This window comes from Phoca vitulina, unplaced genomic scaffold (genome assembly GCF_004348235.1).
Source record: "Phoca vitulina isolate PV1807 unplaced genomic scaffold, GSC_HSeal_1.0 scaffold4, whole genome shotgun sequence".
NCBI classification, from domain to species: domain Eukaryota; kingdom Metazoa; phylum Chordata; class Mammalia; order Carnivora; family Phocidae; genus Phoca; species Phoca vitulina.
The window spans coordinates 54,778,536-54,806,359 of record NW_022589707.1 but is presented as its reverse complement, the minus strand read 5'-3'; the positions used below and the strand labels follow the sequence as shown (position 1 = coordinate 54,806,359).

The 27,824-nt window shown below is 36.8% G+C and overlaps 1 pseudogene; it reads left to right on the top strand.

Moving 5' to 3' along the window:
• The first annotated feature begins 1,406 nt into the window (after window positions 1–1,406).
• On the top strand, window positions 1,407–27,523 carry LOC116630650 (annotated as a pseudogene).
• Window positions 27,524–27,824: the final 301 nt, after the last annotated feature.

The following is a 27,824-nucleotide window of genomic DNA, read 5'->3' as shown; positions in this document are numbered from 1 at the left end:
AATTAATAATACTACAATGGCTTCTAAGTGTTCAAGTAAAAGAGTCACGTGTTTCTCACTTTAAATCAAAAGCTAGAAAGGATTAAGCTTAATGAGGCAGGCATGCCAAAAGCTAGACCTCCTGTACCAGTTCGAGTTGTGAACACAAAAGTTCTTTTTTTAAAATTTTATTTATTTGAGATAGAGCGAGAGAGGGAGAGAGAGAGATTGCACAAGTGGGGGGAGGGGCAAAGGGAGAGGGAGAAGCAGGGTTCCCACTGAGCAGGGAGCCCAATACGAGACTCGAACCCAGAACCCTGAGATCATGACCTGAGCCAAAGGCAGACGCTTAACCGACTGAGCCAGCCAGGCACCCTAAAAGAAAAGTTCTTGAAGGAAAAGTGTTACTCCAGTGAATACACTAAGAAAATAAAACAGCCTCATTGCTGATACGGAGAAAGTTTCGGTGGTCTGGATAGAAGATCAAACCAGCCTCAACATTCTCTTAATCCAAAGCTTAATCCAGAGCAAGGTCCTAACTCTCTAATACTGTGAAGGCTGACGGAGGTGAGGAAGCTGAAGAAAAGTTTGAAGCTAGCAGACGTTGGTTCATGAGGTTTAAGGAAAAAGGCCACCACTGTAACATAAAAGTGCAAGGTGAAGTAGCAAAGGCTGATGGAGAAGCTGCAGCAAGCTGACCAGAAGATCTAACCAAGATAATAAGTGAAGGTGCTACACTAAACAACAGATTTTCAGTGTAGATGAAACAACCTTATATTGGAAGAAGATGCCATTTAGGAATTTCATTGCTGGAAAGGAAAAGTCAATGCCTGGCTTCAAAGCTTCAGAGGACAAGCTGACTCTCTTGTTAGGGGTTAATGCAGCTAACTGTGACTTTAAGTTGAAGCTAAAGCTCACCATTCAAGACAAAGCTCACCATTAAGACTTATTCTTAATCTACTCTGCCTGTGTTCTAGAAGTGCAACAACAAAGCCTGGATGATAGCACATCTGTTTACAACATGGCTTACTGAATATTTTAAATTCACTGCTGAAAACTACTGCTGAAACAAAAAGATTTCTTTCAAAATATGATAACTCACTGACAATGCACCTAGTCACCCAAGAGCTCTGACAGTGATGTACATTTACAGCAATGTTGTTTTCATGCCTGCTAAAACAGTATCTATTCTGCAGCCCATGTCTTGAGGAGTAATTTCAACTTTTAGGTCTTATGATTTAAGAAACACCTTTCATAAGGCTATAGCTGCCACAGACACTCATTCCTCTGATGGATCTGGTCAGGTAAAGTGAAAACTTTCTGGAGAGAATTTCCATTCCAGACATCATTAAGAACACTTGTGATGCACGGGAAGAAGTCAAAATATCAACATTAACAGGAGTTTGGAAGAGGTGATTCTGATCCTCATGGATGACTTTGAGCGGTTTAAGATTTCAGTGGAGGAAATAACTGCAGATATGGTAGAAATAGTAAGTGAACTAGAATTAGAAGTGAGGCCTGAAGATGTGACTAAACTGTTGCAATCTCATGATAAAATGTGAACGGATGAGAAGTTGCCTCTTACACAGGAACAAAGTGGGTTCTTGAGATGGAATCTACTCCTGGTGAAGATGCTGTGATGATGGTTGAAATGACAAAAGGATTTAGGGTATTCCATAAACTTGGTTAATAAAAGAGCAGCAGGGTTTGAGAGGACTGACTCCAATTTTGAAAGAACTTCTACCCTGAGTAAAATGCTATCAAACAGCACTGCCTGCTACAGAAAAATCATCTGTGAAGGTGAGAGTCAACTGATAGAGCAAACTTCACTGTTGTCTTTCTTTTCTATTTTAATTGCTACAGCCACCCCAACCTTCAGCTACCACAACCCTGATCAGTCAGCAACCTTCAACATCAACCCTCCACGAGCAAAGGGATACAACTTGCTGAAAGGTCAGATGATGGTTAGCATTTTTTAGCAATATTTTAAGATTATGGTATGCACATTTTTTTAGACATGACATTGGACTTTTAATGGACAATGGTATAGTGTAAACAAAACTCTGATATGTACTGGGAAACAAAAAATTAATTTGACCCACTTCATTGCATTTTTACTTTATTGTAGTAGTCTGGAACTGAACCCACAGTATCTCCCAGGTATGCCTGTATTCCTCAAAGCAATTGGTCTAGAGTTATACATGTTACAGGCATTTCCAAATTAGGCAAAAACAAAAATTTCTATCTAAAGTATAAGAAAAAAAGGAGGGAATTAAAATGAATTCAGAGAAAAAAATGAATTCAGAGTACAGTTGAAGTTATAGAGCTTGCTTTTAAATTCTCAGGCTCTTACAGATAGTGCTGTTTTATTAGACTGAGTTGGTGTGGTTTATAAATGGGGCTATGATTTCTACACCTGTTCTCTTGAGAGCCATAAAGCCATTATTTTTAATCAAGTATTTATATAATTCCTCTTTGAGCAGCTTGGGGTCTAAATGAATGGTTGTCTATGATGATGAAACGAAACTGACTTTGCTCTACCAGAAAATGTATAACCGACCAAACACTGAAGTACAAAAACTGCACAATGATGAAAAAAAAAAAGCATCAATGGTAAACAAAATAGCAACACTAAAAGCTCCCATGCTGTGGTCTCAGAAAAGTTTTATTTCCTAGGAGTTCTTAACTCTGGAGTGAAGATATAATTTTATATGCTTTGGATTATTCGAAATGTCCACAAAATCCTTTTGTTGCCAGGAAACACTTCTAGGGCATAGATCACCTGGTCATGGCTCCTGTTTTTGTGAAACTCTTTAAACCAGCTCACCTTAAAAGGAGATACTTTGAAAAACAAGGCACAAGAGCTACGCAGGAACACCAAAGCCAAGTGCAATCAAAAAAAAACAAGAGTTCTTTATTCAGTCTGAGAAAATTTCTACAGACACAACTGAAATATGTCACTGTCAAAGAGTTGGTGTTCCAACTATCACTGCTTATCATAGCCATGCATGGTTACATAGAATGTAAGGACCAATGACTTTTCTTTAATCACTATGTAAAATTTCTTCTTTTACACTTAATCTTTTACAAGAGAATAAAGGAATTCAGTTTTTCTGACTTTCCAAAAATTTGGCATGTACTACTTTTTTTCAAGTTGCAACATAGATAATAAATAGCACAAGTTTCAGCCTAACTAATTTGCTTCACTGGTAGACCATAAAAAAAAAGACAAGTAATGAAAATATGTATAGAGCTTATATTAAGTACAAAATGAATGGTATATCTAATTAAAATAACTTTGGGTATAATAAATAAAAGAGAGCAAGAAGATGACAGAAGGGAACTGACACTGGTAGAAAGAGCTATCTTCAAAGCATAGTGCAGTGTTTTACTCTAATAATTTTACACTAATAATTCTATAAATTAATATGTATTATTCTCATTTTAGAGATAACTACAAAAAGATTCAAAGAGAGTAAGGGAGGGGCGCCTGGGTGGTTCAGATGGTTAAGCGGTCCGCCTTTGGCTCAGGTCCTGTGATAGAGCCCCACGTTGGGCTCCCTGCTCAGCGGGGAGTCTGCGTCTCCCTCTCCCCCTCTTCATGCTCTCTCTCTCTGTCTCAAATGAATAAAAAAATCTTTATTTTTTTTTTAAGATTTTTATTTATTTACTTGACAGAGAGAGACACAGCGAGAGAGGGAACACAAGCAGGGGGAGTGGGAGAGGGAGAAGCAGGCCTCCCGTTGAGCAGGGAGCCCGATGTGGGGCTCGATCCCAGGACCCCGGGATCATGACCCGAGCCGAAGGCAGATGCCCAACAACTGAGCCATCCAGGTGCCCCTAAATAAAATCTTAAAAAAAAAAAAAAATCAAAGAAGGTAAGGGAATGGTTTAAGGTCATATGTATTGCCTGGAGCTGTCTGCCCTGGAGTCTATACAATTTATTATGGAAGATACATCAATCCTATATGGCAAGGGAAGCAGCGTGTTTACTCACTAAGAGATTAATTGCAGAGGGCCTTAAAAATTGAACAATAAAAATCTGGCATTCATCATAAGAAAATAGAGATCCAGCAATTTAGAGAAAAGAATAAAATGAATCAGTATTTAAAAAAATAGAAATATAGCCAAACATTGAATTACCATGGTAAAGGAACAGAGAGTAACAAGTGAAGAAGCTGTTTTAGTCATTAGATGGTATACAATAAGGATGAGAATGACAATAGGGGGGAGAATGCCCTATTTGTGATAAAACAAAGCCTATAAAGATGTATTCCCTATTGGCTTGCTTAATCATCTCCATTGCCCCAATCATCTTGATAAGAAAAGGGCTGTTCTGCCCAATGTTGGACACTGGAAGAACTGAAGCCAAGTCTTTACCTCCCTTCCCACCATCGATGCTGGTGGGAGAAGCAGTTGAAGAGGAACCGGATGTCTGTCAGTGGAGATGCACAAGCTTCTATCAGAGTAGCTGGAATATTACACCCATGGTTACTTTACTTCTACAATCAACAGTCTTAGAGGTGGGAGGGCCTTTAAAACAACTAGTATACAAATTACTTCTAGTACATGCTCACTCAGCCTCTTTTTGAGCACTTCCAGCTGTGATTCTCATTTTGTGGTGGGGTCACTTCCATGGTTAGGATAGTCTCTCACAGTTCATGCTCAAATAAGTGGCAACAAAAAAAAGGAAAGGTCATGCCAAGCAAATATACTGTTTGGACCTTGTCTGGATCCAGACTGGAAAAAAACGATTGTAAATAGACATTTTTGAGATGACTGGGGAAAATTATGGGTTTAATATTTTTAAATTATTTTATGTTAAATGGTGTTACGATATGGGGTTATATTTTAAAAAGTCCTCTGGGATGGATATATACTAAGGAATCAATATTTATAGGTACGAAAATATAATCTCTGAGGTTCTCTTTAAAATACTCACATATGTACAAGGTGTTGGGAAGAACTATGGACTTTTCTGCACTTTGTTATTTGAAAATTTCCAGATGTTAAAAAAAGGGACCTAACAATAGTGTGTGTGTATGAATACATATTAATGAAGACCAGGTGTACACTGATTAATCTCACTTATACAGATAGATCCAAAGTGTTACTGAGTGTGCTGTTTGGACGTGTTTGTCTAAATTTGGAAGGTAGCTCTCCAGAATATTTTCAATGACTATCTGTATGTCCTGGAATTCTAAATGATTTTTAAACTTCACTTCTGTCTCTCTTTTATCACATTTCAACAATGTATATGTTTTTATTTTACAATCACAGGATACATAAAAAGAAATGTATAAAAAAATGCATGAAGGGTTCTTTTATTAAACATAGACTGAAAGTCCTGGTCACAACAATCAGACAAGAAATAAAAGGCATCTAAACTGGTAGGGAAGAAGTAAACTGTCACTATTTGCAGATGACATGACATGACATTATAGAAAACCCTAGAGTCTTCACCATAAAACTACTAAATCTAATAAATTTGAATAAAGTTCCAGGACAGATATACAGAATATGTTTCATATCTATACACTAAAAAAAGTTAAGAAAACAATGTCATTTACAACGGCACAACAAAGAATAATACACCTAGGAATAAATTTAACCAAGGAAACTCTATGGTCAACTAATCTTCGACAAAGCAGGAAAGAATATCCAATGGAAAATGTCTCTTCAACAAATGGTGTTGGGAAAACTGGACGGCAACATGCAGAAGAATAAAAGTGGACCACTTTCTTACACCACACACAAAAAGACTCAAAATGGATGAAAGACCTTAATGTGAGACAGGAAACCATCAAAATCCTAGAGGAGAACATAGGCAGCAACCTCTTTGACCTCGGTCATAGCAACTTCTTACTAGACACATCACCACAGGCAAGGGAAGCAAAAGCAAAAATGAACTATCAGGACCTCATCAAGATAAAAAGGTTCCTGCACAGCAAAGGAAACAATCAACAAAACCAAAATGCAGGTTATGGAATGCAAGAAGATATTTACAAACAACATATCTGAAAAAGGGTCAGTATCCAAAACTACCAAAGAACTTACCAAACTCAACACCCAAAAAACAAATAACCTAGTTGAGAAATGTGTAGACATGAATAGCCACACTTTTCCAAAAAAGATGTCCAGATGACTAACAGACACATGAAAAGTGCTCAACATCACTCATCATCAGGGAAATACAAATCAAAACCACAAAGAGATACCATCTCACACCTGTCAGGATGACTAAAATTAACAACACAAGAAAACAACAGGTATTGGCAAAAGCAAACTATATGGTCTGCAGAGAAAGGGGAAACTTCTTACACTGTTGGTGGGAATGCACACTGGTACAGCCACTCTGGAGAACAGTATGGAGGTTCCTCAAAATGTTAAAAATAGAACTAAGTGGAGCACCTGGGTGGCTCAGATGGTTGAGCCTCCAACTCTTGGTTTCAGCTCAGGTCATGGTCTTAGGGTCATGGGATCAAGCCCTGCATTGGGCTCCATGCTCCGAGCTCTGTGCTCAGCAGGGATTCTTCTCTCCCTCTCCCTCTGTTCCTCCCCCTGCTCACATGCACTCTAAAATAAATAAATAAATCTTAAAAAAAAAAAAGATAGAACTATCCCAGGATCCAGCAATTGAACTACTAGGTATTTACTCAAAGGATACAAAAATACAGATTTGAAGGGGTACACACACCCTGATGTTTATAGCAGCATTATCGACAATAGCCAAATGATGGAGAGAGCCCAAATGTTCCACTGACTGATAAATGGATAAAGCAGATGTTGTGTGTGTGTGGTATATTATACACACACACACACATACACACACACACATATATATATATAAAATAGAATATTAACTCAGCCATCAAAAAGAATGAAATCTTGACATCTGCAGTAACATGAATGGAGCTAGAGTGTATTACACTTAGTGAACTAAGTCAGAGAAAGACAAATACCATATGATCTCACTCATATGTGGAATTTAAGAAAGGAAACCAGAAGAATATATGGGAAGGGGGGAAAGTCAAAAAGGACAGAGGAAAAGGAGCCGTAAGAGACTCTTAACAATAGAGAACAAACTGAGGGTTGATGGAGGGAGGGGAGTGGGGGATGGGCTATATGGGGGATGGGTATTAAGGAGGGCACTTGTTATGATGAGCACTGGATGTTGTATGTAAGTAATGAATCACTGAATTCTACACCAGAAACCAATACTGCACTGTATGTTAACTACCTAAAATTTAAATTAAAAAAATTTAACCAAGGAGATAAAAGGCCTACCCTAAAAACTGTAATATACTGTTAAAAACAAATTGAAGACACAAGCAGATGGAAAGATATTCCATGCTCCTGGTTTCAAGGAATATCATTAAATGTCCACACTACCCAAAGCAATCTACAGATTCAATGCAATTCCTTTCAAAATATCAATAGTATATTTCACAAAACTACAATAAATAATCCTGAAAGTTGTATGAAACCAAAAAGATCCTAAATAGCCACAGCAATCTTGAGAAAGAAAAACAAAGATGTAGGTATCACAATTCCAGATTTCAAGCTATACTACAAAGCTATAGTAATCAAAACAGTACTGTACTAACCAAAAATAAACAGATCAACGGAACAGAATAGAGGCCTAGAAATAAACCTATGCTTATATGGTCAATTAATCTATGACAAAGGAGGCAAGAAGATAAAATGGAAAAAGCTCTCTTCAATAAATGGTGCTGAAAAAGCTGGTTGGCTACATGCAGAACAATGAAAGTGAACTATTGTCTTACACCATCCACAAAAATAAACGCAATGAATTAAAGACCAAATTGTGAGACGTTAAGTCATACAGTTCCTAAAAGAAAACACAAGCATTAATCTTTTGCACATGGACCTTAGCAATATTGTTTGGGTCTGTTTCCTCAGGTAAGGGAAACAAAAGCAAAAATAAACTACTGGAATTATATCGAACTAAAAAGTTTTTGCACAGTGAAAGAAACCATCAACAAAACCAAAAGACAATCTACTGAATGGGAGAAGATATTTGCAAATGTTATATCCAATAAAGGGTTAATATCCAAAATATATAAGAAATTCCTACAACTCAACATAAAAAATAATAATAATCTGATTTAAAAATAGGCAGAGGACCTGAACAAACAGGTTTCCACAGAAGAGAAACAAATGGCTAACAGACACATAAAAAGACGTTCAACATTACTAATCATCAGGAAAATGCAAATCGAAACCACTATGAGATATCACCTTAGTCCTATCAGAATGGTTAGTATCGGAAACACAAGAAATAACAAGTGCTGGTGAGGATGTGGAGAAAAAGGAACCCTCAGGCACTGTTGGTGGGAATGCAAGTTGGTGCAGCCATCCTGCAAAACAGTATGGAAGTTGTTCATAAAATTAACATTTGAAAAACCATATGATCCAGAAATTCCATTGCTGTGTATTTACCACCCCCCAAAATGAAAACACTAATTTGAAGAAATATACAGCCCTGTGTTTACTGCAGCACTATTTTCAATAGCCAAGATATGAAAGCAACCTAAATGTCTACTGATAGAGGAATAAAGAACTGGTATATACACATACAATATTACTCACCCATAAAAAAGAATGAGATTTTTGCCATTTGTAACAACATGGATAGACCTAAAGGGTATTATGCTAAGGGAAATAAATCAGACAAAGAGAAATACCATGTGATTTCACTTACATGTGGAATCTAGAAAACAAAATGAACATACACTAACGTAAATAGAGAAAAATGCATTAAAGTTAATTTTTAAGCTTATTTTGCCATATTTGCCTTGTTGGCTACAGCACATTCATTAAAAAAAAAAAAAAAAAACTTTAATAATTAATGGCCATTTTTCAATGAGAAAAATTTTATCGGAAACCTCAATTACAATGGAGTCAGGAGGCCAGCAGGGAGAGCATTCACCCCCTACCATTCCTAGCCAATTGCAGACCCAAAAAAGAAAAGATGGGCCTTGCATTTGGATACTACTTTACTATTCCAGCAGGAGGAAGAAAGGCTTTCCTCCACCCCCTGGCAACAGTCCAGCCAATGAAAGACTATCACAACTCAGCCAAGGAAGAGCCATTACATTTTGAGCTCCCAGTTTACTTCAGGGAACTTCTTGTGTATAACAGCCTTCCCAACTTCCTCCTTTCCTCTATAAAGGAACTTTCCTTTGTTCTGTGGTCTTGTGTATGATTTTGCCTTAGCTTGCTTGTCCTAAACTACAGTTCTCTGCTGTTGCTGAATAAACCCATTTTTTGCTAGTGAAATAACCAGTAGTCTTATTTTCAGGTTAACAGAAAAGGCACAGATCAGGAAAGAATTCCCAACTACACCTTTCACATAATCTCATTTGCTACCTGATTACTGACATTTTCTAGTGATACTTTAGTCACGCCTACTGGTATTCAGTTTAGGTGCAGAGAGAATGTATGTCATCGCCGTAAAGCTAGTTGTTTTACCTGTCACAGAAAAATGCGAAATGATACTGTCTGTATATGAATCAAAAAAGAGCGAAGTTTCCCAAATGATCATTTAGAAGGAATTTACTTGGAAACATTGTTTATAGGCATGTTAAAAAAAAAAAAAAAAAGAAAGAAAGAAAAAAGAAAGCAAGGGTTTTTGGCTTCCAATAATCTTCTGGAGATTTGTTCTAATTTCACTTACACAATTTTCATTCAGTTTCCCTTTCTATTCAGTATCTGGCCAGAGTGAAGACTTCAACATTTGCAGATAATTGGTTTTTCTGAAGTGTAAGGCTGAATAATACGTTTCCTTCTGCCTGATAACAATGTTCTTACAGCCACTCTCCTTGGCTATTTTGTTACTCCTAAGTTGTTTCTCAGTAAATGAGGAGTAAATGTTTTCCTTTGTTCTCAGTTTTCTTCCAGTATATTTTACTTTTCTTCTTTTTTCTGTTAAAGCCATTATTATATTCCTGAAGCCTTGGGATCTTTACTTACTAGTTTGCCAGACATTTTAAGCTACTGATGATCTGAGCCTACCAACATAAAAAACTCAAGTCCATCAGTAGTGCTAAGACAGTACAATGGGTAATATCTTTGTATTATAAATGAAGTCTGCTATCCTCTCTTTGGACAAATATGCTAATTCATAGTAGGAGAACTGCAAAAATGTTTCTCCCATGAGCTGTTGCATTTTTAGTCTCTAGGTTATATTGTTGAGGGGGCTGACAGAAGGACAGGGAGATGAGGGTGTCATCTTTAGTTACAGAAAAGTCAAATTACATGACTACAATGAATCACATGGATGAAGCTGAGCTCACTGGTAACTAGCACCAACTATGAAACCAAACTTACCCAATGCTCTTTATCATTCAAATATTGCTTTTGAGGGTCAAGTACTATTGTGACCTTTATTTTTCTATTTCTTCAAAAGTATGCCAGCCTAATTTTTATTTTTTTGAAGACAATGTCATTTGATATTTTGTTTCAGTTACCATGTCTACACTTTTTACATAAAAGAAAAAAGGCATTCTGGGGCAGAACAGAATTGCAAAGCTAAATATTTTATTTCAGTAGTGACTCAGGAAAAAGCCATGATACTTATTTCCTTTTTACTTTATTTTTTTCCACTTAAAATACTGTGAGCCACAGAGCTATGAGTTCTTCTATATTAAAGTGAAATAAAACATCTGATAATGAACGAAAATGTCTACAAAATGGCAACAAGGCTTCCTCACATTCTTAATATATTCTTCTGTCCCTCAGTGATGAGATATGAATGCTTAAAATTTGACTTCCTGAGGAGACAAGTGAAAAACCTAGAGACACATAAAGAGCAAAATTCCAGGAAATATTATCAAAGCTTCCACATACTTTCCACTTTAAAACAACACAATTTTTACTTTAAACCCTTGTCACTAACATGTCATAGACTAGAACCTGTCTGGAGACAAAACAATGAGAAAATTACGTATCTCAGAGTCTGAATTTAGGCTGTAGCAAAAGTAAAACAAATTCCAACATAAAGATCCTTTTGTACTATACAGTACAGGTCCAAATTTCTACATTAAGGAAAGCTGGTCTTATAATTGATAATTTACAGTCAATTGTGTTATGGCTTCTGCCCTGATGTTTTCTTTTGAGAGATTCAAAAGAAAAAAAGTATAGTATCCATTTATTTAAAAAAAAAAAATGTTTAAAAAAAAATTTTTTTTGAGAGGGAGAAAGCATGTGCAAGCCAGGGGGATGGGCAGAGGGAGAGGGTGAGGGAGAGAGAGAATCTTAAGCAGGCTCCACACTTAGCATACAGCCTGACCCAGGGCTCTATCTTATGACCCTGAGATCATGACCTGAGCCAAAATCAAGAGTCAGATGCTCAATTGACTGAGCCACCCAGGCGCTTCACAGTATCCTTCCTTGCATATAATTTCACAAATACAGACCTCTCACAACTAAGTATGGCTGACTTTTTGAATTCCCTTAATGCTGTCCACGTTTCTGGGAAATGGAACTTCTAGATACATGATGAACATCAGGTGAAAAATTCTCCTTGAGAAATTGTAAAAATAATTCATTTCTTCTATCACAAACACAATTCTAATTCCTTACCCAGATTTATAATTAGATATAGCTTAGAATCATTACTCTTCATGAAATTTTCCCAAATAAATGTAGCTGATTGAAATTTCTTAAAATTATGATTGAATGTTTACTTATTTAAAAACAAAACACTTCTAAGCTTTTCTTTTTTAAGATGCTTTCTCTGATCTTCCAAATTAATATTAATAATTTATTTTGAGGCAGAACACAAGAAACACTCAAGTAAATGAAGTTTTTAGGTTGCTTTTGGGGTCTTGGGGTGGTGCTGGGTTTTTTTTGTTTTTTTGTTGTTGTTGTTTTTGTTTTTACAATACAAATAGAAATTAAGCAGTTTATCTTTCTTCCTTTTTTGCTTTGACTCGAGACAAAATCTTTTCCAGTGTAAAGTACATAGCCAATTCTAACCACGGTTTTAAATGTCATATGTAAATTTCCAGTTAAGAAATAACTTTTTTTTTTTTAAAGATTTTATTTATTTATTTGACAGAGAGATAGAGAGCACAAGTAGGCAGAGCGGCAGGTAGAGGGAGAGGGAGAAGCAGGCTCTCACTGAGCAGGGAGCCCAATGTGGGGCTCCATCCCAGGAACCTGGGATCATGACCTGAGTTGAAGGCAGACGCTTAACCAACTGAGCCACCCAGGCACCCCAAGAAATAACTTTTTGAACATACTTTTTTTTTTTTAAGATTTTATTTATTTATTTGACAGAGACACAGCGAGAGAGGTAACACAAGCAGGGGGAGTGGGAGAGGGAGAAGCAGGCTTCCCGCCGAGCAGGGAGCCCACTGCGGGGCTCGATCCCAGGACCCTGGGATCATGACCTGAGCCGAAGGCAGACGCTTAACGACTGAGCCACCCAGGTGCCCCCCCAAGAAATAACTTTTTAAAATGGAATTCTCAATGGTAACTCCACCACTGGCTTTTCATCCAAGTTTTCCATCACTCTGATATTTTTCTTGCTGGATCATTCACACACTTTGCATTAACATTCGCTAAAATAAAACAGTAAACTATCTTCCAATTACTATGTAAGAATAAAATGACTCAAATGTGCTCTAATGGAGTATATTATTTAGTCATTTTAAAAGACTTCCCCTAATTTAGGTATATGTCATGATCAGCAAGAAACAAAACATTATATTACCTTTAACTTGAGCCAAACATTCAAACAACATTTGCAAAACAAATTAATAAGCTTCTGGGGCACCTGGGTGGCTCAGTCATTAAGTGTCTGCCTTCGGCTCAGGTCAGGATTCCAGGGTCCTGGGATCAAGCCCCGCATTGGGCTTCCTGCTCGGCGGGAAGCCTGCTTCTCCCTCTCCCTGCTTGTGTTCCCTCTCTCGCTGTCTCTCTCTCTGTCAAATAAATAAGTAAAATCTTTAAAAAAAAAAATTAATAAGCTTTTTTCTTCCAACTTTTGATTTTATTTTCTTGACGCCAGTGAGATTTAAGAGTTAGAAAATGAGCAGAAAATATTCAGTCAGGAGCATGTTATGTCATAAGAAGTTGTCAAAGAGTAGTTCATATTTTGGATAAGAGAAAAGTAACTCATAATTAATGTCTGAACAACTCTAAAAGCAGTACATGTTCATAACTTACTCTTTTTAAGAAGATACAACCTATAAGGTGTCTTTGTAAAATCATGAAAAGGAACAACTCGTAAAGGTTTTTAACTAGATACACAATAAGCATTAAATAAAGTAAATTTGTTTCTTGTCCCACCATTCTTAAACAGTGGTAACACAAAAACATCAACAAAATTGTTTCTAGCATCTAAGTTTTACTATATACAATAGTACTAAAATTATGTATTTATAACATGCCCATAAAACATTTATTTCCTTCTGGTTTATTTCTTTTCCTTTTTGTTACAGAAAGATGTCCTCAGGTACTTATTCAAATGAACTAATTTTCAACTGCCATAAGCTAAAATGTGAAAATATTGACATATTTGAAAAACAGCCTTTACTATACATTCTATTTAAAATCACATTCACTATTCCTAAGATATTAGAAATTTTCTATCTGTGCAAAACTGGAAGATACATTCTGAGAAGCGAGAGAAGCATTTGGGCAAATCAGTCTTATGAAGAATATTAAATATAAACTGTACCAATATAAACTGCATTAGTCAGGCTTAGTTTTACAAGAAAGTTTTCAAAAGATCTGTGCTTTAATTGTCAAAATTTTGCTGACAACTCAAAAGGGAATTCGTATTATAAATGTTGTGTTAAAAAACAAAGGATTCAAAGGTTGTAATAGTGCTAATGAACAGTTTAATTTAGAAGAATGATGTGCGTGGGCAGGCAGGAGGGAAAGGAAGGGTAGGGAAGGTGGAGGATGGCTGAGGGCAACTGAGGTCACAGCCTGTCTTCAATACAAACCTCCTACTCAAGAGTAATAAAGGAGAGAAAATGTATTCTCAGAATTACAGTTTCTCCTCTAGACCTTATTTAATGCTTTATATCTAAATGTTAAAGAGCCAAAAAAATTAATACAAAGAAATACATGAGAACATTAAAATATATGGGACATACATTTCAATTCAGTTGGTACTCAGAATTTTTAAAAACATGTCAACATGAAAATTGCTGGCAAGGTCATAATTAAGCTATTAAATTATCAAATTAAACTCCTTGTTTAGGTAAGACAGGGTTATACAAGCAAACAAAAATGAAACTCACACTAGAGTAACAAGATGTTTTCAAGGAAAAGTACTTGTGGTTCCCATGATGACTGGCACTGACTCTAAAATCATTTACTTTTAAAAAACATTTGAACTGCATTTTACTATAGTTGAACAAATATGTGAAAAGTTCAAACTACACTTTGATTTTCATAATTAAATTCAACTACAATTGGATATATTAAGATCCAATAATCTATACATCAAAGGCTTGTACCATATATAATTATCATGTTCTATAGCTTGTACAATCAGGTTGATACAAAAAAAGTTAAAAAAGAAAAAACTATGTTCAAATTCCTCTTATAATTTAAATACAAACATTATCGTCAGCCTAAAATTAATCACCAGGAAAAATTTAATCCAAGTGATGGCTCTAACATTTATCTACATAGAATTCTCATTTTAGTTTTTTAGTAAGTGTATTTCTTAAAATACAAAGGATTTTGGAATGCTTGAAAAATAAGGATATATGTAGCAGTCATCTTCATAACTCTTCAGAAACCTAGTCGCATTTAATCAATGATTTTCTGATAACTTTATCCAAGTATAACTATATTCTTTAAGGCCATATTGATTTTAAATCTTAGTTAATTCATGGAGAATTCCAAATTAAGAATGCTAGGACTTAAATCTTTTTAAATATGACAGACTTCCATCTGTATACAATATCAAAAAAGAAAGCAAAACACTGAGTACCAAGGAATTAAACCTCAAATTAATTCATAAATAATTATTTATTTACCAAAAATGCAGAAAAAGTGACTAGGTAGTGTTGGAGATATTAAGGGTTTAAATTTAAGGAGAATAAATTTGAAAAAAATCAATGTCATAGCTTTCTCAACTTCTTCACTCCCTTTTTACAGTAATTCATAGGAAATGTAATTACAAAGAATATTGTCTTTGATTAGATTAAGGCATCCTTCTCTTCCGGATTTGTCACTGACCTGTTGTGTGCTCTTGGAGAAGTCACTTTGCTTTTCTGTGTAATTAGGTAATAATCATTATAAATTTATTCTGACCCTCTCAACTGACCTAACAATAGATGGTTAAGGGAAAGTGGTTTAGAGAAATAACAGACAACTCATTTTTTTAGTATATTTTTATCAGGAAATCAGTCAGTCAAACAGATAACTGGATAAAATTGGGTTAGCTTACATGGTAATGAAGGATTATCACATCCTGAGAGTTTGGTATAGGCTAATTTCATTCTTTCAGGACCCTAGAAATGATCACAGGGAATTGCCTGTAATTTCAGTTTGATTACAGAATCAACCAACCTACACTAAACAAAGTCCAATAGGATTATTTCATTCCAAATTAACTAAAAATCAAGCCGGCAACTTTATTTTTACTTTTAAATAGTATGGGTTTGGGCGCCTGGGTGACTCAGTCAGTTAAGCATCTGCCTTCGGCTCAGGTCAGGATCCCAGGGTCCTGGGATCAAGCCCCGCATTGGGCTCCCTGCTCAATGGGAAGCCTGCTTCTCCCTCTCCCACTCCCCCTGCTTGTGTTCCCTCTCTTGCTGTCTCTAATAAAAAAAAAAAAAAATCTTAAAAATAAATAAATAAATAAAAATAAATAGTATGGGTTTACTCTTTATTTAGAAACAATGTTTTTTCTAATTGCTAAGTTATATATATGTACATATTTGTACAATTTTTACAGCAATGTGGAAACAAATGTTAATCAACAGTAATTTGTATTTAGCTGTTAGTTTAAACTAGATGGTATGTAAAATCTGCCCCCCAATATTGTTTGTAACAGTTAACTGGAAGAAACATGATATCATATTCACTAAAAAATTCCTTTTACCTTGATTTAGGAATGTGAAGATTTTAGTGTGGGTCTCTAAGTGGAGACTCTTGACATTTGGGAGGGTTTTTTTTCCCCTCCCAGAAGAAATGTGAATTATTCTGGATCACAATGATATCATAAAGGATTTTGTTTTGTACTCTTTAGGAAAGAACACATAGCTAGAGTAAACATATGAGTGAGTTGGCATTCTCAAGGGCCTAAAGAGGAAGGCTTATGTAAAACAATGTTTTGTTTTGTTTTTAAGATTTTATTTATTTATTTGAGAGAGAGAGAATGAGAGAGAGAGGGCAAATGAGGGTGGGAGGGTCATAGGGAGAAGCAGACTCCCCGCCGAGCAGGAGGTCCAATGTGGGACTCGATCCAGGGACTCCAGGATCATGACCTGAACCGAAGGCAGTGGCTTAACCAACTGAGCCACCCAGTGCCCTATGAAAAACAATGTTATAAATATCAACAGTAATGGAACTATATTAAAATTTAATGAACTTGAATTTATAGCAGAGGGAAAAAATTAATGTAGATTTCTGAAAATTCTTTCTCTCTCATTATTTACTTTATGCAAATCTATATGACAAAGCATCTTTCATAAGTACTTGAAGGGGGGATGAGAAGAGGAACCTTTATAGTTCTATGGTATGTATAGGAGACATAAATCTATAGAATTTTAAAATTTACTGGTAAAAATATCAGCAGAGAGGGGCTGTCCATAGATACTTCTTCAAGAAAGGCAAATGGCAAATTTACTTTGGTAAGCCATGATATCTGTCTAGCACTGTATTAGATTCATTTACACTTAGTAACTCATTTTCCCTTCCCTATAACCCTGTTGGAAATATTTTTTGGGACATATTTAAACCTCCAGAAACATTTTACACCAGCCTTATCTTATCTGTATGGTTATCAAGCTTTCATATCACGATATCTTAAGAAACACAAACAGATTTGAGAGATTAAGGTGACAAGCTTTCAGCAGGAAAAAAAAAAAGATATTAAGTTGTTCACTCTCTGTAATTTGTTCGCTTAAAAATTTCTTTTTTCATCTTTTCCTGTCTTAGAGCTCACCCATTCTCTAGGGTTCCTTCTTTCTCCCCTATTATAAGGCCACCATTTTGAACTGTATTCTGTAACAAATTCCAAACACCAAGTAATTTGGGCTCAGGGGAAATGATGCATAAAGATGACTGCTAGACATATTTCTAGCATGGCTAAAATACTCCTCAGGTTTTGTGGGGGCTTTTTAAAGATTTTTTTATTTATTTGAGAGAGAGAGGGAGAACACGAGTGGGGTAAGAGGCAGAGGGAGAAGCAAACCCCCCCGCTGAGCAGGGAGCCTGATGCAAGGCTCAATCCCAGGACCCTGAGATCATAACCCAAGATGAAGGCAGATCTAATCAATCAATCAAATCAGGCACTCCAAAAACACTCCTCAGGTTTTTTACAGTGAGCTATACTGTTAGTATGATGTTTGTGATCTGGTTCAAGATCTCACATTTCCTAAAAACTCCAATAGCCGTATGCTGTAAGTTCCCCAAATCTAAAATATAAATAGAGAAGTTTGTTACTCATATATAGTAAATAAAGCTACACTTATAATGAAATCAATTGGAGAGAGAGGTTAAAGAATTGACCTGGCTAACCATTAGAATAACTTCACGATTTTTTTTAAAAAAAGGCAAAGGCCTAGAATTTACCCACGCTAATTAAATCACAATCTCTGAGGGAGATGTTTGGCTATTAGTAATTTTTCTAAAATTCCTAAGGTGACTGCGATGCTTAGCCAAGTTTGAGAGCTACTGATATTGAATCAGAAGAGATTACCTACCCTTTAGGAACTTTAATATTTGAAAACTGTGTTTAAGATGATCAACAAAGTACAGAAATCAAGGGGTAATATGGTTTAATAAGTGGGAATTTGGAAACTGAGACTGAAAATATAACCAATTTCTTGAGTTTCGAAGTAGTGGTGGTTGGTTAAAAATATAGAAAGAGTTTTTAAAGATAAGAGATTTTTAACATATATAAATGCTTATGGGAAAGATCCAATAGACAGGGAGAGATTGAGGTTATGAAACACAAATGAGAAAAATCCATCCTTAAGGTCCAAGACTAAATGAATAGTCGAGATCCACAGGAGAAGAAACGTACACTATAAACAAAGATATCTCCCTTCCTTCCTATAACAGAGAAAAAAGGAGTCCAAAGCAAGTGTACAAAACTCAGAGAAGGTGAGAGCAATCCAATAAAATAATTTCTCCTTTTCCTCTAAAGTTGGATCTAATACTACCTGTGGGGAAAAAAGTAAACCCGCCTGATAAGTAATAAATATTCTCTAGGTATTAACTGACTTAATTCTTAAAACAACTCAATGGCATAGGTACTGTTGCCCTTAGTTACAGATCAGAAAAGAGGCAGAGAGAGGTTAAGCAACTTGCCTAAAATGACAGGGGCAAAATGGTCTGTAAATTAGACTCTGAAGCAGGAGCTCTTAGCCTCATATTACTATATAGTTTGTCAGCTAAGGTTCCCACCACTGCACAGACTAGGGTGAAGTGTTTCCCTCTCATATCAGACAAACCTCACTCTGTTTCTACTCTTTAATTTATTCACCTTAACAAAGTTACTTAACCTTTTTTAGATTCATATTATTAGCAAAATGAAGATAATAGAACCTTCCTCAGAGAACTGCTGGGAAGAAAAATTAAATTCCATTGCATGTTATAGATATTTATGTACTTCCAATATTAGCAAGGCACAGCTCTGAGTACTGACTGCTATAGCAATCTGGAAAGAAATTTTTTTAGTAGAGTTTATGTCCTTAAAGAAGAGAAGCGGCACAGCAAGTGCACAAATTCCATGGACTGGAAAAGATTTGCCTTAATTCCCAAGGATTTACAACTTCAGAGAAAAATTAACCTCCAATCTCCTTCATCCACAAGTGCTGCTTCTATTTTGCATTGTTAGCCCTTTTGAGAAACATACCCTTAATGATTTTCAACAAAGCAACCAAAAGCACAGAGTAAGCATTTGTGATGCTAAAAGAGAGGCATCCTCTCAATAAAAAAAAATAGGTAATATCTTAAGATTTTGTGAAGAGATAATTAACAATAGCCAAAAGAGGGGTTCAGGAAAAGATGGCAGAGGACTAGGGGACCCTATTCCAACCAGTCCCCGGAATTGAGCTGGGTATCTACCAGACCACTCTGAACACCCATGAAATCAGCCTGAGATGTAAGAAGATAGATCTGGATCTCTACAAACAGAATATTGCAGGCGGTTTGTTTCGAGGTATGAAGCCGGGAGCTGTGATTCCATATGCACATATCCAAAGATAAATGGAAGGCAGAGGGAGCTGCCATAAGTGCTGGCGCTGGGAAGGTGAAATAACACAGCGCAAAAGCCTCCAGTGCTGGGGACAGGGCACAGACTCGCAGACCGGTAGTGGCAGGGAAAGGACTTTAGGACAGCCCCCTGGACTGAAACCTGGAGCAGCGGGGCCCAGCGTGCGAACTGGGGGCAGCTGGCGATTTTAGAAGCACAAAGGGCAGAGACATGCCCCCGCACCCCGACCTGGAGGGAGCACTGGGAGTGCTGCTGAAGGGCACACAACCCATGATGCTGCCGTTTATAGCAGCAAAGACAGAAACGGAGATAGTGTGGCCTGGAGAGCTCACTGAAGAACAGACTGTGATATCTCTGCTCTGAGGAAGAGGGTTGGACACAAACTCTTCTGATCTGACTCTCAGAAGAAACGCAGAAAGCTTCCAGGGAAAGACACCAGAGAACAAAAGACCCAAAAAACCGGTTTTCACTGAGCCCATCCACACCCCCCACAGGGGGCAGGGCAACTCTGCCCAAACAGGGTTGCCTGAGTAACAGTGCGACAGTCCCCTCTCTCAGAAGACAGGCTGGGAGAACAAGAGGCTGTCAACTCAAAGGCCTTATAAAACAGGTGCATCTTGCTTGGGTTGTGGTCAATAATTTGGACTCTGTACATTCCATCAACCACCCCTCAACAGAACGACTAGGAGGAGGAACCCCCAAAATAGGAAAGACTCAGAGACTATGACTTCTGCCACAGATTTACAAATGGATACAGATATAACCAAGATGTCGGAAATGGAATTCAGGGTAGCAATTGTGAAGACAATAGCTAGAATGGAGAAGTCGATTAATGGCAACATAGAGTCTCTAAGGGCAGAAATGAAAGCTGAACTGACAGAACTTAAAAATGCTATCAATGAGATCCAATCTAATCTAGATAATCTAACAGCTAGGGTAAGCAAGGCAGAAGAACGAATTAGTGATCTAGAAGACCAACTGATAGAAAAGAAGGAAAAAGAGGAGGCCAGGGAAAAACAACTCAAAATCCATGAAAATAGAATCAGAGAAATAAGTGACACCATGAAACGTTCCAATGTCAGAATTATTGGGATCCCTGAGGGGGTGGAGAAAGAGGACTAGAAGATATATTTGAGCAAATCATAGCTGAGAACCTCCCAAATCTGGAGAATGAAACAAACATTCATGCCCTAGAGGCAGAGAGGACCCCTCCCAAGATCAAGGAAAACAGGCCAACACCCCGACATGTAATGTAAATGTAAAACTCGCAAATCTTTGAACCAAAGAAACCATGTTAAGGGCAGTTAGGGGGAAGAGATTCCTTACATACAGAGGGAGGAACATCAGAATAACGTCAGACCTATCCACAGAGACCTGCCAAGCCAGAAAGGGCTGGCAAGACATATTCAGGGTAATAAACAAGAAGAACATGCAGCCAAGAATACTTTATCTGGCAAGGCTGTCATTTAGAATGGATGGAGAGATGCAGAGCTTCCAAGACTGGAAGAAACTGAAAGAATATGTGACCGACCACTAAGCCAGCCTTGCAAGAAATATTAAGGGGGGGGGGGGTGTTCTATAAAAGGAGAAAGACCCCAAGAGTGATACAGAACAGAAATTTACAGAGACAATCTATAGAGACAAGGACTTCACAGGCAACATGATGACAATTAGTTCATATCTTTCAATAATCACTCTCAACGTGAATGGCCTAAATGCTCCCATAAAATGGCAAGGGTTGCAGACTGGATAAAAAGACAGGACCCATTCATATGCTGTCTCTAAGAGACTCATTTTGAACCTAAAGATACATCCAGACTGAAAGTGAAGGGATAGAGATCCATCTTCCATGCCAATGGACCTCAAAAGAAAGCTGGGGTAGCAATTCTTATATCAGACAAATTAGATTTTAAACTAGAGACTGTAGTTAGAAACACAGAAGGACACTATATCATTCTTAAAGGGTCTATCCAACAAGAAGATCTACTATGCCCCCAACATGGGAGCAGCCATCTACATAAGCCAACTGTTAACCAAAATAAAGAGTAATATTGATAATAATACATTAACTGTAGGAGACCTCAATACTCCACTCTCAGCAATAGACAGATCATCTAAGCAGAAAATCAACAAGGAAACAAGAGCTTTGAATGATACATTGGACCAGATGGACCTCATAGATATATAATAGATATATACAGAACATTCCACCCTAAAACCACAGAATACTCATTCTTCTCGGGCACACATGGAACTTTCTCCAGAATAGACCACATACTGGGTCACAAATCAGGTCTCAACTGATACCAAAAGATTGAGATTTCCTGCATATTCTCAGACCATAATGGTTTAAAACTGGAACTCAATCATAAGAAAAAATTTGGAAGAAATTCGAACACTTGGAAGCTAAAGACCACTCTGCTCAAGAATGTTTGGGTCAACCAGGAAATCAAAGCAGAACTTAAACATTTCATGGAAACCAATGAGAATGAAAACACATTGGTCCAAAACCTATGGGATACTTCAAAGGCGGTCCTAAGGGGGAAATACATAGCCATCCAAGCCTCACTCAAAAAAATAGAAAAATCCCGAATTCACCAACTAACTTTACGCCTTAAAGAACTAGAGAAAAAGCAACAAATGATGCCCAAGCCACGCATTAGAAGAGAAATAATTAAGATTAGAGCAGAAATCAATGAATTAGAAACCAGAAACACAGTAGATCAGATCAACGAAACTAGAAGCTGGTTCTCTGAAAGAATTAAGATAGAGAAACCACTGGCCAGACTTATCCAAAAGAAAAAAGACCCAAATTAATAAAATTATGAATGAAAGGGGAGAGATCACGACTAACACCAAGGAAATAGAAACAATTATTAGAAATTATTATCAACAACTATATGCCAATAAACTGAGCAACCTGGAAGAAATGGATGCCATCCTGGAAACCTAAAAACTGCCAAGACTGAAACAGGAAGAAATTGACAACCTGAATAGGCCAATAACCAGTAACAAGATTAAAGCAGTGATCAAAAACCTCCCAAAAACAAGAGTCCAGGGCCTGATGGATTCCCTGGGGAATTCTACCAAACATTCAAAGAAGAAATAATATCTATTCTCCTGAAGCTGTTTCAAAAAATAGAAACAGAAGGAAAGCTTCCAGACTTATTCTAAGAGGCCAGCATTACCTTAATCCCCAAACCAGGCAAAGACCCCATCAAAAAGGAGAATTTCAGACCGATATCCCTGATGAATATGGATTCCAAAATCCTCAACAAAATCCTAGCTAATAGGATCCAACAATACATTAAAAGGATCATCCACCACGACCAAGTGGGATTTATTCCCAGGATGCAAGGGTGGGTCACCATTTGCAAATCAATCAATGTGATAAGAGGAGGGAGACACATTAATAAGAGTAGGGAGAAGAACCATATGGTCCTCTCAGTTGATGCAGAAAAAGCATTTGACAAAATACAGCATCCTTTCCTGATTAAAACTCTTCAGAGTATAGGGATAGAGGGAACATTCCTCAAGCTCATAAAATCCATCTATGAAAAACCCACAGCGAATATCATCCTCAATGGAGAAAAGCTGAGAGCCTTTCCCTTAAGATCAGGAACACGTCAAGGATGCCCACTCTCGCCACTATTGTTCAACATAGTACAAGTCCTGCCAACAGCAATCAGACAACAAAAAGAAATAACAAGTATTCAAACTGCAAAGAAGTCAAACTCTCTCTCTTCACAGATGATATGATACTTTATGGAAAATCCAAAAGACTCCACCCCCAAATTACTAGAACTCATACAGCAATTCAGTAATGTGGCAGGATACAAAATCAATGCACAGAAATCAGTTGCTTTCTTATACACTAACAACGCAACTGTAGAAAGAGAAAGTAGAGAAACAAATCCATTTACAATAGCACTTTTTTAAAAACCATAAGATACCTCGGAATAAACCTAACCAAAGAGGTAAAGGATCTATACTCTAGGAACTACAGAACACTCATGAAAGAAATCGAAGAAGACACAAAAAGATGGAAAAACATTCCATATTCATGGACTGGAAGAATAAACACTGTTAAAATGTCTATGCTACCCAGAGCAATCTATACCTTCAATGCCATCACAACCAAAATTCCAATGACTTTTTTCAAAGTGCTGGAACAAACAATCCTAAAATTTGTATGGAATCAGAAAAGACCCTGAATCGCCAAGGAAATGTTGAAAAAGAAAAACAAAGCTGGGGGCATCACATTGCTCGATTTCAAGCTATATTACAAAGCTGTGATCACCAAGACAGCATGGTACTGGCACAAAAACAGACATATAGACCAATGGAACAGAATAGAGAGCCCAGATATGGACCCTCAACTCTGTGGTCAAATAATCTTTGACAAAGCAGGCAAAAATATGCAATGGAAAAAAGACAGTCTGTTCAATAAATGGTGCTGGGAAAATTGGACAGCCACATGCAGAATGAAATTCGACCATTCTCTAACACCATACACAAAGATAAACTCAAAATGGTTGAAAGACCTCAATGTGAGACAGGAATCCATCAAAATCCTAGAGGAGAACATAGGCAGTAACCTCTTCGACATCAGCCACAGCAACTTCTTTCAAGACACATCTCAAAGGCTAGTGAAACAAAGGCAAAAATGAACTTGTGGGACTTCATCAAGATAAAAAGCTTCTGCACAGCAAAGGAAACAGTCAACAAAACAAAGAGGCAACCCACAGAATGGGAGAAGATACTTGCAAATGACACTACAGACAAAGCACTGATTTCTAAGATCTATAAAGAACTTCTCAAACTCAACACCCCAAAAACAAATAATCAAGTCAAAAAATGGGCAGAAGACATGAACAGACACTTCTCCAAAGAAGACATACAAACGGCTGACACACGAAAAAATGTTCATCATCATTAGCCATCAGGGAAATTCAAGTCAAAACCACATTGAGATACCACCTTACCCCAGTTAGAATGGCAAAAATGGACAAGGCAAGAAACAACAAATGTTGGAGAGGTTGTGAAGAAAGGGGAACCTTCTTACACTGTTGGTGGGAATGCAAGTTAGTACAGCCACTTTGGAAAACAGTGTGGAGGTTCCTCAAAAAATTAAAAATAGAGCTATCCTATAACCCAGCAATTGCACTACTGGGTATTTACCACAAAGATACAGATGTAGTGAAAGGAAGGGCCATATGCACCTCAATGTTCATAGCAGCAATGTCTGCAATAGCCAAACTGTGGAAAGAGCCCAGATGCCCTTCAACAGATGAATGGATAAAGAAGATGTGGTCCATATATATACAATGGAATATTACTCAGCCATCAGAAAGGATGAATACCCAACTTTTACATCAACATGGATGGGACTGGAGGAGATTATGCTAAGTGAAATAAGTCAAGCAGAGAAAGTCAATTATCATATGGTTTCACTTATTTGTGGAACATAAGGAATAGCATGGAGGACATTAGGAGAAGGAAGGGAAAAACGAAGGGGGGGAAATCAGAGGGGGAGACGAACCATGAGAGACTATGGACTCCAAGAAACAAACTGAGGGTTTTAGAGGGAAGAGGGGTGGGGGAATGGATTAGCCCAGTGATGGGTATTAAGGAGGGCATGTCCTGCATGGAGCACTGGGTGTTATAGGAAAACAACGAATCGTGGATCGTTACATCAAAAACTAACGATGTATTGTATGGTGACTAACATAATAAAATTAAATTTAAAAAAAAAATAGCCAAAAGAAACTTAATGTAGCCATATTAATTTCCAAACAAGCAGACTTTAAGAATCATTATTGGAGATATAGAATAATAATTCATAATGATAAAGGAAGCTACCAAAATTTTAAATTTGTTTGAATATATTAACATGATCTCAAAATATATAAAGTAAAAATAGAACTAAAAGAAGAAACAAACTTATAATCACTATGGAAGACTTAAACATAGTACTAGCAATTCATGATAATCAGAAGCTGAAAGAATATGGAAAATCATTAAAGATATTCATTACATAAACAGTAGAATGAACATATTTCACATATTTAGAATACCACATCCAACAATGAAGATTCACATTTAAGTGCGAATTAAATATTACTAACACTGGCAATGTCATAATGCAGGCATCAATAAACTTCAAAGGATTTAAATTATTCAGAGTATGTTTACTAACCACAGTGAAAGTTAGGAATTAATTAAAACAGAAAAAGAGAACATGCACATACATGTTGTGCACATATATCAGGAAATTCCTGATTTCCTGGAAATAAAATATTTCTCTACAAGATGCAAGAAATAGAAAAATGGAAACATTATAAAATTCTTTGAACTCAAAACATTTCAAAATCTGTGAGAGAAAATATGAGATATGGATAAAGCAGCTTTCGAGAGAGATTGGTAGCTTTATTTTATTTTTGAGACTTGAGCAATAATTTGTTGTGCTGTTCTGCAACACTTTAATCTTTAATTTGCTTTTAGCAAATTATTCTTTAAACAATTTATTTAAACTAAAAATAAAATAAAATAAACAGTTCATCCATTTCTTCTACCCCAGAACCCCTGCCTCTGTTCTGGCACCCACTAATCTGTTATACCTATGAGCCTTTTTTTTTTTTTTTTTTTTTAAGATTACATTAAGAGGCATCATACAGTATCTGTCTTTCTCTGATTTACTTCATTTAGCCTAATGTCCCTGAAGTTCATCCATGTTGACTCACCAAGAAAATAAGAGAGGATTCAGTAAATAAAAAGAGAAATGAAAGAGATTTATACCCCATACTACAGAAATACTAAGGACCTTGAGACTACTACAAACAATTCTAAGCCAAAAAATTAGACAACCTAGAAAAAAATGGATAAATTCCTAGAGACATACAGCCTACCAAGACTGAATCATGATGAAATAGAAAATTTGAACAGACTCATTACTAGTAAGGAGATTGAATCAGTAATCAAAAACCTCCCAATAATTTAAAGTCCAGGACCAGAAGGTATCACTGGTAAATTCTACCAAACATTGAAAGAATACATACCAGCCCTTCTCAAACTCTTCCAAAAACAGAGAATAGGAGGGAACTCATCCAAATTCATTTTATGAGGCCTGCATTAACCTGATACCAACATCAGACAAGAACACTAGATGAAGTGAAAATTACAGGTCATATTCCTTACAAACATAGACGCAAAAATCCTCAACAAAATATGAGCAAACTGAATTTAACAATTTATTAAAAAGATCATGTACCCTGGTCAGGCAAAATTTATTGCAGGGATGCAAGGATGATTCACCATTTGCAAATCAGTTATTGTGATACACTGCATTAACAAAATGAGGGATAAAAACTATATATGATCATCTCTATTTTTTTTTTCTGGCTGTGCCAGAAACCCTTAAGAAAAAACAAAAGAATTTTGCAGAGTTGAAGATCAAGTGTCTGAGAAAGCAATTTGCCCAAAAGGTGCTTTAAAAGGCAGGGAGGAAGCTTATCTATGAAAAAAGGTAAGCATTACCACAAGAAATATAGGCAGATGTACAGAACTGAGATTCGAATGGTGAGGATGGCAAGATTCTGTGTACTTGGGGAACACAAATCGGCACCGGTCATCAGGATCAGAGCTATCAATGGTGTGAGCCCAAAGGTACAAAAGGTGTTGTAGCTTCTTTGCCTTCACCAGATCTTCAGGGGCACATTTGTTAAGTTCAACAAGGCTTCAGTTGACATGCTAAGGATTGTGGAACCATATATATTGAATGGGGGGACCCAAGCCTGAAGTTGGTAAATGAACTGATTTACAAGTGTAGTTATGGCTAAATCAGTAAGAATCGCATTGCCTGACAGATAACACATTGATTGCTCAATCTCTTGGTAAATATGGCAGCATCTGCGGGGAGGAGGATCTGATTCACGAGATCTCTTGACATGAAAACATTTCAAAGATGCAAACAACTTCTGATGGCCCTTCAAGTTATCTTCTCCAAGACAGGGAATGAAGAAGACGACCTCCCATTTTGTAGAAGGTAGAGGTGCTAGCAACAGAGAAGATCAGATCAATAGGCTTATTAGCAGGATGAACTAAGGTATCTACCATGATTCTTTTTGTAATTTGGTCAGTTAATAAATGACTACTTTCAGATTGAAAAAAAAAATTGATATGACCATCTTAATAAAAAAAGAATTTGACAAAATTCAATATCCATTTATGATAAAAATCCTTAGCCAAATGGGTACAGAGGGAACCTATATCAACATAATAAAGGCCATATATGACAGATCCACAGCTGACATCATACTCAGCAGTGAAAAGCTGGGAAAGTTTTTCCTCTAAGATCATGAATACATGTATAACTTTAAATGTGAGTACTAGAAAATAGGAAGCG